At 42.0% G+C, this 10,611-nt stretch overlaps 1 long non-coding RNA gene across 1 annotated transcript; it reads right to left on the bottom strand.

Annotated features, from left to right (window-relative positions):
• Positions 1-9,029: 9,029 nt before the first annotated feature.
• LOC121170512 lies at positions 9,030-10,379 on the bottom strand. The gene is made up of 3 exons (XR_005885970.1): positions 10,257-10,379; positions 9,661-9,765; positions 9,030-9,149 (listed from the first exon to the last, which is right to left on the bottom strand). It is a non-coding gene; the product is annotated as an uncharacterized LOC121170512 (long non-coding RNA).
• Between the last annotated feature and the right edge of the window lie 232 nt (positions 10,380-10,611).

The following is a 10,611-nucleotide window of genomic DNA, read 5'->3' as shown; positions in this document are numbered from 1 at the left end:
GAAAAAAAACCAGAATCCAGTATTTAAACATCCGCCTTCTCGGGAACAGGAAACACAGGCCTCTCCCAAGAACAGTGTGGAAAGCAGAACCAGTCTGTGGCTCTCCACATGGGCCCAAGCCCTACGCAGCTTCAAGCAAAAGCAGACACGCTTTCTCCTGAAAAATGAAATAGCTCAAATTGAAATAATTTGAGGAGCTTGCTCTCTGGTTTCGACATGTGCGAACCATATGGACCTTGCCTATTTTAGTCGTACTAGAATTCTATGGAGCAAATTCTCCTCCAAAATGGGAGGGTTTATACTGCCACTCATGCCTCTTACAGAAGTAAATATGTCTGATAAGGAATCCATATGCGAGAGCTTCTTACCAGCTGAAACTGCCTCTGCTACCATCTTTTACCTACAAAGTATGTTTTAAGCAAATTAAAGCAGAGAACATGAAAACAAAAATGCAATGAAAATATTTTGAAACGGACCATATTGTCTAAGTATTCCCGTTTTCCTCCTTGGGGAATACTGTAATGAGTCAGCAGGTGCTTGCTATCAAAATTCTTACCACAAGGCTGGAAAATGTCTAACGAGGAAACAAAAGAATCTATGAGAAGAGATGAGGACATACTAATAATGTGCCCCATGAAATTACACATGGAACCTATATAGCTGATGCAGAAAACAACAGGTAGGAAGCTGCCATTAGACTGTGCGCAATTTAAAGACAAGAATGCCAGAGGAAAGAAGCCTAAAACTCGTGCGATTTTTCTTCCCTCAGTACATTTGGAAAGCCTTGTGCCACATTGAGGACATTGGCCAAAAGGAAGGACTTCTGCTGAATAATCAGCCAATGTCTCTGAGGAGAGCCCAGCGTAATGGCTCAACTGGTTAATCCTCCACCTCCAAGTGATAAGATTCAATGTGGCTACCAGTTCATGTCCCAGCTGCTCCACTTCCCATCCAGCTCCCTGCTTGTGGCCTGGAAAAGCAATGAAGGATAACTCAAAGCCTTGGGACCCTGCACCCATGTGGGAGACCAGAAAGAATCTCCTGACTTCAGATCAACTCAGTTATGGCCGTTGCAGCCACTTGGGGAGTGCATCAGCAGATTAAAGACCTTTCTCTGTCTCTCCTTCTCTCTGCCAAATCAGACTTTAGTATGTAAAACTAAATTTTTAAAAAGTTTCTAGAAGGCAGTAATTGCCCTCTTGTAAGTTTCATGACTTTTCTGAGATAATCTTTCTCTAGAATAGAAATGCTCCCTCAAATACATGAAGTTTTCTCAAGACACAAAGAATCTGAAATTAAGCTCTGGAACTCCAGAGGGCAGCACTGAACCTCCTCGAAGTCTTTCAGGGCTTACAAAGTCAAAGCTCGTCCAGGCTTGGATGGCAGGGGACCCAGTGGCACAAACTTCCACATCCAGATGGTCTTCCCCAAACTGCAACCTGGTCTCCCCCCTGACTTGGCTTCATTCTCAGCTGCAGTAAAGCAAACAACTTCTCACTGTATTTACCTAAGAGAAATAGTTTTCAAAACCCAACAGCATGTCCATGCTGGCATTTAATATTGTACCCTAGGCTCCTTCTTAAAGGCTCCTTCTTCAAGGCTCCTTCTTCAGGCTCCTTACCTGAACCCATTAGCTGCTTCTCTATCATAACCTGCTCAGTTAAGTAGACTTCTTAACTAGTAATTCCTGATACAACTCAGTCACTGTCCAACCAGGCTCTTTTAACAAGTTATCAGCTATACGATTGGCTCAGGATTTTCATAGTTTTCCATAGCATTTTAACCTTACAGGACGACACACAGGTTCTCATATGACACATGCAGACACATTCTTAGGCAGACAAATTAGTGTCTATATGAACCTTGTACAAAGTTCCATAAATACAATATGGAATTAAAACTTATATTGCTGTCAGCATTGTGGTGTAGCACATTAAGCTGCCGCTGCCTGCAATGCCAGCATGTCATTTGAGTACTGGTTCATGTCCCAACTGTTCTACTTGTAGTTCAGTTCCCTGATCATGAACCTGGGAAAGCATCAATGGACAGACCCAGATGCAGCACATGGCTCCTGGTTTCAAACTGGCCCAGTATGGTCTTATGGATCTTTGGGGAGCAAATAGAGGATAGATGATCTCTTGGTCTGCCCTCCCTCCCTATCTCTCAGTCTGCACCTCTCTGTAACTTTGCCTTTCAAAGAAAGCATAAATCCTTTTTAAAAAACAGTGATTTTTGATCCAAAAAGTTTTTAATACATGTATACAGAGGTCTTCAAAAGATTTGTGGAAAAGGCAGATTATAAGAAAACTGAACAAGTTCCAGCCAATTTTTGCATCAAAACATGTTCCTTTAATTCCATTTTTTCACCAATTTTCTGAACTATCCTTGATTTTGTACATTAGTAAATCTAACTGAGGAAAAACTCACATTACAATGTTAATGACAGCTCTCTTAGAAAAACACATAGGCACCCAAAAATGTCGTCTCAATTAGTATTCTACTTCAGTCTGTTAAAATCCATTGATGATAAATTATTAATAGTCACATACAAATATTGATTTGCTAACTCAAGTATTGGTGTCTGGCCATCCAATTTTTTGGTTTATCGTCAGTAAACCAATCCTATGCAAAAATCACGTAAAAAATGTGAACTCACATAAGAAAACTTATAAATAAGGCATAAAATAATGATGGAATCTTTTGTTCCTAGAAAAGAGAACAAAAGATTGCCACCAGAAAAAAAATTCAAGATAGCATATTTTTTTAAAAAACAAGTTTAAAAAATCTCATTTTCAACAAAAAACAGTGCACTATTATTTTGGCAGATTACTCGGGCTGTGCACTTGTCATACCTCTAAGTGCACTCTGTGTGTGGTCTGAGGCAGTAAGAGAGTCACTGAGGAGGTACAAAGGATCTTAGAGCTCTTCAAGTACTTATTGCTTTGTAGCTTTTGGTCACAGGTCACTATATCCCAAGTATTAGCACAAATGGGCATGAAAGAGGCAAAACATTTTTTGAAAGTTAGAGGGAAGGGGAAGATAGAGGGAGGGGAAGATGTTGAGGAGACATTTCATCTGTTAATTTACTTCCCCATACATCTGTAGTACCTGGGGTTGAGCCAGTCCTAAGCTAGGAGCCTAGAAGCCAATCAAGGTCCCTTACTTAGATGATAGGGATGATCCCAGAACTTGAGCCATCCCTTACCTGTTATCACTCAGGGTACACATTAGCAAGAAGCTGTCATTCAAAGCACAGCAGAACTCAACCCTGGGTACTCTGATACGTGATGCAGGTACCATGTGATGTTTTAATCACTGCTCCCAACATCCATCCCTACCTAGAGTCCTTAAACCACTTCTGTCAATGTTAGTACAATAGATATGTGTATTAAAACCAAGTTCTGGGACAACTCAACTCTACCCAGGGTTATCATAAATGATTTCTGGAAAACTTGGGTCATGTTATAGCACATGTCAATTAAATTCCTGTGACTGGTATATCTGAAACACTGAAACCTACGTTTTCACTCTTGACTAATAGCTGGAAAAGCACACAAACATTAAGGGGGGGGGTGCCAAGAAGCTGAGAGGCAGCTATTTTTTTCAAGGACATACAGCAATTTTCCAGGTAGACAGGCAAGGCCAGCACAAGTAGAAGAAAAAGCCTGTTCAAAAGCAGGGAAGAACTCAAGGAATGTTCTAGGAATGGAAACTGGTTCAGGACAGATGGAGTGTAGGGAGGTGGCAGATGATGGGGCAGAAAAAAACAGATGGAAAGCAAATACTGAAGGGTTTCACAATGTAAATCACTCCATGGGACTTGAATGCCTCCTGTAGGCAATGGAGAACTTCAAATCCATTTTTTAAAAATATGGGAATGGATTATTAAATCCATGTTTTCAGGAAAAGAAACCTACCAACAAGTGAGAGGGATTAGAGGCAGGGTTAAGACCAGGGAGATCAGTTGAGACGCTACTGAACAAGATACCATAGCTGGGGAGGACGTCCCCGAAGGCCATTTCAGAGTGTGGCAGCAGCTCGGGAACTAAAAATGGGTTGTGCGGGTGATAAAGATTGTGTAGGAGGATTAGAGACTTTGCCAAGAGACTGCTGCTTCAGAATCCTCAACTAACGGTATATAAACTAATTAAGGCAGGAAAGCTGAAGAGCAGTGTGCAATGCAACAAGGGACGATTTCCACGCAGGGGCCTGGGGGCCATCTGGTGCGAGCTTATCGGGAAGCAGGAAAGGTTAGATCTGAGTGGAGTGACAGTAGTGGCAGCAAGAGGTACACTCCTGTGAGGAAGGAGCAGAGGGAAGAGGGTAGGTCTTTAAAAAAAAAATGCCACCTGCTGCAACAAACAATAGCACAAACTTTGCTTCTCAAAGAGTACATACAGGAAATAGATTTATGCGAGTAATGCAAAAAAGTGAGAAAAGGGAAGGCACCAAAAATGTGAAATTTGTGTATAATTTTTTTCATTTTCGATGAACCCTTTGAAAAACTTATATTTTCCAAATAGATTTTCCTCATGTTTTCAGTGAAAGTTTAGGAGTCAGCGTTGTGGATCATCAGGTTAAATCATGTCTGACAGCACAAGCATCCTACACGAACACTGCTTTAAGTAACTGCTGCTCTTTCAATTCAGCTCTTTGCTAATGCACCTGGGAAAGCACAGGAAGACCACCGAAGTGTTGAGGCCACTGCACCCATGTGGGAGACCTAGGGGTTTCTGTCTTTGGCCTTGCCAGGCCTGTCGTTGCAGCCAATTGGGAAGTAAAACGGTGGATAAAAGATCCCTACCCCTCCTTGTCCTTCTTCCCCTGTAACTCCGCCTTTTAACAGCAGATCTAGCAACAAGTTTAAAAAAATAATAACTCCCAAGCATCCACAGGGGCAGGTGTGTTGCCTTAGAAATTAAGATGCTGGTTAACTTGCCCACATACTATATTGCAGTGCTTAGATTTTGATTTCTGGCTCAGGTTGCAGATGCCAGATCTCTGAAATCAGGACTCAAGTGGATGAATCCCTGCCACTCAGCTGGGAGGTCAGAATCGGGTATGCTGCTCTCAGCCTCGGCAGTCTAGTCCTAGATATTGCTAGCATTTAAGGAGTGATTTGTTGTACCAGAGACATCTCCGTCTCTCCCTACCCACTTTGCCTTGCAAATAAAATAGTAATAAACTTCACAAATACAACACACAAAAGTAATAACCAAAATAAAAACCATAACTGTACATCATTAAAAATCATCCAAATATCTCTAGGACAATGAAAATGCAAGCCACAGCTCAGGAGAAAAAAATGTTTAATACATATGTCTGGCATATGCAGAATACAAGACTGCTTATAAATAAGGAAAAGAAACCAACTAAAAATGTGGAACTCTGTCCCTTCCTCTTAAATAAATAAGAGCAAATTGTTGATGGGAAAAGAATTTGAACAGGCACTTCATTCAAGGATATCACAGGGTAGGTATTGTTGCCCAGTAGGTTAAACTGCTGACTGCAATGCTGGCATTCCATGCTGTTGCACCTGTTCAAGCCCTGGTTACTCTGCTCTGAATAGCTTCCTGTTAATGTGTCTGGGAAGGTAGCAGGTGATGGCGCAAGTACTTGGGCCCTTGCCCTAGATGTAGGAGACCATGATGGAATGATGGAATTTTGGTTTCTGGTTTTCAACCAGGTCATCTGGGGAATGAACCATCAGGTGGAAGACTATCCATCTACTTTCTGTCTTGGTTACACTATCTTTCAAATGAGTAAATCCCTTTTAAAAAAGGATATCCAACTGCTAATAAGTATATAGAATGGCAGGCATTACTCACCAGGAAATATGAATTACATGAACCACCTCATTTCCATTAGGATGAGGGCCCAGAATGGTATCCTAATGGCTAAAGTCCTCACCTTACATGTATTGGGATCCCATACGAGCACCAGTTCTAGTCCCAAAGTCTCCTGTTCTAATCCCAGCGGCCCCACTTCCCATTCAGCTCCCTGCTTGTAGCCTTGGGAAGTAGCCGAGGATGGTCCAAGGCCTCAAGACCCTGCATCCATGTGAGAGACCCTGAAAAGACTCCCGACTCCTGGCTTCAGATCAGCTCAGCTTTGGCCGTTGTGTTCACTTGGGGAGTGAATCAGCAGACAGAAGATCTTCCTCTCCATCTCTCCTCCTCTCTGTATATCTGACTTTCCAATAAAAATAAGTAAATCACATATATATCTCAAGAGATTGACAGAGACAGGAGAGATCTTCCATTCGCTGACTCCTCAAGCCACTAGCCATGGCTACACAGCCCGGTAGGAATCGGGAAGTCCATCCATTTCCCTCACACGGTTGACAGGAACCCAATGCCTGCACTACCATTCATTCATTGCCTTCCTGGTGTATTTAACAGGAAACTAGATCAGATGCAAAGGAGACTGGAGCCAGCACTTTGAAAGGGAACAACATGCCGCAAGCAGTGCCTTGATCAGCTGTGCCATAATACCCACCACCAGGATGGTTATTCTTAGAAAATAAATAGAAACAACACCTTGTAATGCTGGCATTCCATATCAGCAATGAGTCAAGTCCTGGCTGCTCCATTTCCTATCTCTCTCCCTGCTAATGTGCCCGGGGAAAAGTACGGAAGATACCCTGAGTGCTTGGACCCCTGCCGCTTACATGGGAAGCCCATGTGGAGTTTCAGGCTCCTGGCTTCAGCTTGACCCAGTCCGAGCCATGGCAGCCATTTGGGGGGTGATCCCGCAGGTAGATTTCTCACTCTCTAGAACTGCCTTCATGTAAATAAACAATTTTTTTTAAATGTTGCTGAGGATGTAGAAAAAGTAAAACTCTGTGTACTGCTGATAGAAATGTAAAATATTGCAGTCACTATGAAGAGTACAATGGTCTCCTAAAATACTAAAAACAGAACTATCATGTGAGGTCAGCATTAAGATGACCACTTTTCTTGTCAAATGTCTTGAGTTCAATACTCACCTCTGGCTCTGACTCCAGCTTCCTGCTACTGAAGATCCTGGGAGGCAGCAGTGATGGATTAAGTGACTCGGTCACTTCATATGGGAGACCTGGATTGAGTTCCCAGCGTCGGCTTCCAGCCTCGGCCGGGCTCACTGTGGGCATTTGGGGAATTGGATTGGAACTTTATCTGTCTCTACCTCTCAAATCAAATGACTTTTTAAATAAAAGATTCACCATATATGATCTAGCAATTCTACTTCTGAGTACATACTCTGAAAGAGTTGAATGTAGGGTCTCAAAGAGATATTTGTACACCCATGTTCACAATAACCAAAGGCAAATGTAACCCAAGTGCCCAGTGACTGGTGAAAGGGTAAACAAAACGTGATACAGGTAGACATAGGAATACTATTTGACATCGAAAAGGAAATCTGATACAAACTATACCAGTAGTGAATTTTGAGGATATTAAGGGAAATAAGGTAGCCAGAAAAAGGTATTATGATCCTACTTACATTATACAAGTCACCAAGAGTAGTCAAACTTCTAGAGACAGAAAAGCAGAATGGTGGCTGCCAAGGGCTGAGAAGGCAATGGGGGAAGTGGCAAAAGATAGGGCATTATTGTGCAATAGGTAGAGTTTCACTTGTATTACATGACTAGAGTCATAGGCATGAATTATTAACACAATAATGTGAATGTCCCATGGCATCAGCCACTGAATGTACACTTGAAGAAAAATGTGTCAACTGTATGTATGTGTATTTTATCATAATTAAAATCATCTTTAAATTATTTTAAAATAATTTTTTAACAGCACTATGCTCCCAGCCAAATGGTTAGGATTACAAAAGACTAACAAAACAGGAACCGTTGCACACAGAAGTGGGATTTCAACTGACACAACCACTCTGGAAAATCGGTAGTATCTGCTCAACATAAAAGTATGTCTTACCGTACGACCTCAATTCCATTCACAGGTATATGCCCAGTGCGATGAGTGGGCATGCGCGCCAAGCAACAATAAGTGAGAAAGCTCAGAGCTGCTTTATTCACATGCTCCAACAACTGGAAACAATCGTAAGATCCAATAAGGAAATGGATGACAAACTGCAAATCCACACGATGGAACTAACACTCAGCAACAGATTAGAAGGAATTACTGATACATGCAACCACACGAACGAGTATCATAAACACCATGTTTCACCAAGGAAGACACAGAAGACTTCCTACTATCTAGGTGTTCACATGATCTTTAAAAGCAGACAAAACTAACGGATGGAGTTTTTGAAAGGATCACAACGAGTTACCTGTAGGTGAGCAGTGAGAAAACTGAAGGGAAGGAGGAGAAAATCTTCTCCATTGCTGAAAATAATCTGCATCTTGTGTCAACATCACGCGATGTATGTGCGCGTCAAGTTTTAACAGAGAACTATGCACTTTAATACATTTTATATACTTTATTATAAGATGTGCTATGCCTTGGGAGTAAAAAAAAAAGTCTCTCTCAAAAGCTCCTAAAATGTATGTTAGAATTTTTTTTTAATGGAACAATATCTCCAACCCTGTTCTTTTTTCCTGTTTCACTTGGGAGAGTAGATGATACGAGTTGGGAGATAGTTACTTCACCATTTCCTGAATCAGCTAATGAGTGCAAGGACCATGCAGTACAAACCCACATGTTCCCGAATGTTCCAGGGCTAGCGAGAACCCTTCGGTGATGATTAGTTCCGTTTCTATGTTCTCATTCCGAGCTCCCAATTTACTTTCTCCTGGTAAATGCCCGATCTGATCTTTGCACACAATGTCATGAACATGCCAACCGCCCCCCTCAAAAGGAGAAAGCTTATTCCCCTCAACAGCCATGTTGATGCCTCTCCCACAATAACAAACTCGGTAACTTTAGCTTCCCCAGGCGAAGTAGCAATAGCTATGGCACACCGTTCTGAGGAAAAAAAAAGATAACAAAAGCTAACCTCCCCCCACTTCATAACAATGTGCTATCCACTTGCCGCAAAAAAAAAAAAAAGTTAATCTGCAAAATCTTACATTTTTAATGGTAATCGGCAGCAAATTATCTTGAATTGTGTCACAAGGAATAACTTTACAAACTTGTTTATCACTCTGGTCAGGACATAACCGGTCCTCACTTTGGTCGGTAGGCAACTCGGTATGCCTGCGGAAGCAGCCAGGTCAAAGGAGAAAAATAAAGAGAAGATTAAACACAGAAGAGTGGCTTTGAAAGAAGATTCCAGAATATATTTGTATTCTGATCAGGGTTAAGTCAAATCAGGAAAGAGATACAGCTTTCTTAAAAGCAGAGTCTGGTTGAACAAGGTGATTGTGTTCGCAGTATCCCAAAGTTATCCAGGACAACTGGAGGCTAGAATATCCTCAGGAAAAGTGTTTGGAAAAACCATCATCAAGCAACAACTTGTTCAATAAATGCCCAGTCCCCATGAAAACACGGCGTTTCCCTTTTAGAACAATCAACAATCACGCACTGTCCGATAGCGCGATAGACTGAGATAGAGTCGAATAGTTTTCTCCCGAGAAAACCTCAGATTTCATTCAATGCATGAAAGTCTATATAAATTTCCAAATATTGATCCCAGGAGCAAGCAGGTTAATACAACTGAAATGCAATCATTATAAAATGAGAGCGGTGGATTAATTGCTCTACATACCTGCGGTTTTTCAGATTCTTGTGCTTGCTCCCTCCGGTACATTCAACTCTTGTTTTTCAGCAACCATTTCTGGAAGCTCCCGGTTTTTGGATTCTACACCGCCACCTGTAGGCACAAAAGGGAAGTGAGCCATACAGGCGTATGATTCCTCCACAATGCGTCTTGTCCAGGCATCTAACGAAGGCAATTAGGAGAAAAGTGGCAAAGAATTTGCTCTAAAAGACAAAAGCGTCCTTCTTCCTCTGTGTGGAAAAAGTCCGCGTTGCCCTTCTCCCCTCCCCCCCCGCCCCACTCCCATGATTTGACCGGTTATTGGATTAGAAAAGGAAACGTACCCAAGTCTCAGGTCTTTTACTCTCTACACCACTTGGATCAATTTCTAAAATAAAGAGACGGCGTCGCAGAACCCAACTTACAGCCATTTTCAAGACCTGTCCCTTAAAAAGACGACTTTAGCACTTTGCTAATACGGGAGTTAAGAGTTTTTTGTTTTGTTTTGTTTTGTTTTTTTTACATGATCACAGCAGAGAGCACACGGGGTTCGGGTTACTTTATCAGAAGGTCCTTGTACGTCTATTTAAAATAAAAATTCTAACCTGAACTAGATCTTTGTCCAATCTAAACAGCAGTGTGGCGAGCTATTTCCCTCGCAATGCCCAACTCCCCGATCTGAGCATGAAGGAAGAGCGCCCAAGGTCTTCCTTTAATACAGGTAGCTCCTTTACCCTTAAAACACAAACAAAAAACAAGTCAGAAAAGAAACAGACACAAAAACAACACACGAAAGCACAGAACCTTGACCAACCATCAGAGCGTTCCAACAGCGGGAGGGTGAGGGGTTCTTCTGCGGCCAGAGAGACTGAAATAGGGCTAAGATTTTGGAGTTAATTCACAATTAACAGCCAGTGCCGCGCCTCTTTCAGCCTCCTCCACAGTCCAAACAGGACAACT

The sequence above is a fragment of the Ochotona curzoniae genome, unplaced genomic scaffold (genome assembly GCF_017591425.1).
Source record: "Ochotona curzoniae isolate NIBS_2020 unplaced genomic scaffold, NIBS_Ocur_1.0 contig_1274, whole genome shotgun sequence".
NCBI lineage: Eukaryota > Metazoa > Chordata > Mammalia > Lagomorpha > Ochotonidae > Ochotona > Ochotona curzoniae.
Note: the sequence above shows the minus strand (reverse complement) of the source record. Positions and strands in the feature narration are given on the sequence as shown.